Raw genomic sequence first — 3186 nt, 5'->3', positions numbered from 1 at the left:
AGGAGAGGGGTAGGCATTTGAAGACACAAACAGGAGAAAACTCAGTGGCAAGAAGGTGAAAGGAGATGTTGGAGAAAAACAAGTTTACTCTAATATGCAGATGAATTCCTTAGGTAAAGGGGAGTTCTGTTAATAGTTCTCTTGTTGCAGGTTCTCCTTTCTCATGTAAATTTAAGCAGTTACAGGGGAGGCAGAGAGCTTTTCCTTCATCTACTGGGTATGTATGACTTTTAACTTGAAATAGTCTTTATACCAAAGTGGCACATTTTGGGGCATCTCATCCTGCACCCCTTCACTATGTAAAGTTTGCAAGAGACTGTTTATTTACCTCAAATATCCACTTTTAACTTCTCTTAGCTATAGGATGTTATGAATGATAATAGAGTATTGTCTACCTCCACAGAGATTGCATTACCCAGAATCCCTTTCATTGATCAGTCTCTTTTTTTTTGTCAATGGGTTATGAGTTGAATATACACAAGAGACATCAAATTGTGATTTTAAAATTTTGGAGTACGCGCTCTTTTGATCCAGGAATTTGGGACTAAGGCAAGTTAGTTCCAGCCATGTGAATGAGGGCAAAACACTATGGGTTCGTGCGTGATCTTGGAATAGGTTCATGCATGATCTTGGAAATCAGAAGTATCCACCAGCCCCAGACCATCTGCTTATCTCAGAAGTGTTACTTAAAGGAAAAATACCCTTCCATCTTTTTAAACACACCAAAATATATTTTGGGTTCTCTTTATTATAGACGCTTAACCTATAATATAAATATACCAACATTATCAAATATTTGTCATTAAACATGGGTGTAATAGTGTTGAGAACTATTTGAAATTACTAAATATGCATACTGAAATGAGAACTATGTACATTTTACTATACATAGTTGCATAGAGTGAGATAAACCAAGAAATAAGAAAGGCAATGCAGTAACTTTATTATCAATTTCTGTAGCCAAAAAATTATATTTGTACTTTTGTCCAGTCTAGATTGATGTGGGGCCACTGAGTGAACGGTCAAGAAGGAATTCTTGAGATGTTTTTGGTGTAAAAGGATGTTTTTATTATAAAATGGATAGGACCCCTGGGCAGAAAGAGCTGCACTGTGCAAGTGAGGAGTGATTGATTTTATACTTTCAGGTTGGGGGGGGGGGTGGAGATAAAGGATGTCTCTAAAAGGATTTTCATATGTTAAAGAAGACTTACAGAATCCTGGAGGTCTATTGTTAAACTAAGATTGCTTTTAGTCTCTAGTAAAACATCAACATTAAGGCATCCATGAGTTCCTTGAGGAATGTCACACTCTGCATGTCTCAGGTATTTACCAATGGGCTGCAAGTTGCAAGGAAATTTAATTTTATCCATTTATTTTGCTTTTGTTCTTCTCGTCATGGTTTATGTTTTCATGTTGTATGTGTCTTTATTTTAATCAAACTGCTCTTTTTATTCACAATTTCCAAGAAATGATTGCTTCTTTTCTCAGGGCCTTTATTTTTAAATTGCAGTAGTTGTTAGGCTTTGCTCATAGACTCTTTCAAACTGTGTTCATTAGAGATACATTTTTTATTGATTATTATTCAATGAAGATTTTGTTATCCTACACTATGCTTTTAAAAAGCTGACTGAATTCATGAGAAAGGGGTTACTTCTGGTTGCAGCACTGCATTTTTGATGAGTAATGTATGGTAGTTTCCTTTCTATTGAATTCCTTTGATCTAGATGTTTAATGCAGATCCTATCCCACATTGAGTAAAGGGAAGCTGTTTCAGGGCCCTTTTCAGGGAAAGACAAACAAACATTTATTTATTTAATTATTTATTAGATTTTATTTATTTATATGAGAGAGAGAGAGAGAGAGAGAGAGAGAGCGCGCGCATGAGAGGGGGGAGGGGCAGAGGGAGAAGCAGACTCCCTGCTGAGCAGGGAGCTGGATGCGGGACTCAATCCTGGGACTCCAGGATCATGACCTGAGCTGAAGGCAGTCGCTTAACCAATGAGCCACCCAGGCACCCCACAAATAAACATTTATTTCTGCTTGAAGATGCAGGTGATGAATGAACTTCCATTGAGTAGTGAGATGATTCTCCCTGAGAATTACCATTACATATACTCAAGGAGCAAAAGATGAGGGATATTTATTGTAAATTGTCTTACCCATGATCATCAAGCAGCTAAACAACACTGAAAATTTTAACCTAAAAAAAGTTCTCAAATTAACATGAAGAATACTATTTATGTTTATACTGGTGGCAACATTAAATTTCTGCCAAAAATTTTTAGTTTTTTTCCCACATTTTTATTTAAATTCTAGTTAGTTAACATACATGGTAAAATCAGTTTCAGGTGTAGAATTTGGTGACTCATCATTTATATGTAATTCCCAGTGCTATAGTTTTAAATTATCTAAACTAGCTCTACTTTCAATATGTAAAATAACTTCAAATTGCTCTTTAGGCTTTTAAAAATACATTTTATAGTTATACTTATTTCATTATTGTATTTTTATTTAGTAAACTGCCTGACTAAAATAGTCCTCAATATCCCATCAACCACTGATAGTAGGATTGAGAATATATTAATAATAGTGAGGCACTCCTAATTTTTATTAAGTTGTAGATTAAAAATGAATAATAAAGTTCTTGATATGGTAAAAGGACACTAAAATATGGGGAAAAAAATCTTCAGCCTATAAAATATTGAAGAATTTGTTATGAAGAAACTACCATCCCAAGCAGATTTACTTGTTCTTACTCCCTGCAGAGAACTTGCTACTCAATTGCTTGTTTTGAAAATAATAGGCTTAAACGAAGAAGATTAATAATAGAGACCAGTGCAAAATAAACATTTGTGTTTTACTAAAGTGGTTCCTATTTTTGGAATTTTTTTGTAGATCTAGAAAAACACTTTTCGGACACCTGGGTGTGCATTTGGATCAGGTCATGATCCCAGGGTCCTGGGATGGAGCCCTGCATCGGACTCACCACTTAGTGGGGAGCCTGCTTCTCCCTCTGCTGCTCCTCCTGCTTGTGCTCTCTCTCTCTCTCTCTCTCTCTGTCAAATAAATAAATAAAATCTTAAAAAAAAAACACTTAAAAAAACTGTAGGTATTTGCTTAATGAATACAAACAAAAATGGAAATTTTAAAAAAGGTTTAAATAGTTTATAATTTTATAAGTTTTGA

The sequence above is a fragment of the Callorhinus ursinus genome, unplaced genomic scaffold (assembly GCF_003265705.2).
Source record: "Callorhinus ursinus isolate GAN/ISIS: 27379988/994484 unplaced genomic scaffold, GSC_fseal_2.0 scaffold19, whole genome shotgun sequence".
Lineage (NCBI taxonomy): Eukaryota > Metazoa > Chordata > Mammalia > Carnivora > Otariidae > Callorhinus > Callorhinus ursinus.
This window is presented reverse-complemented; position numbering follows the sequence as displayed.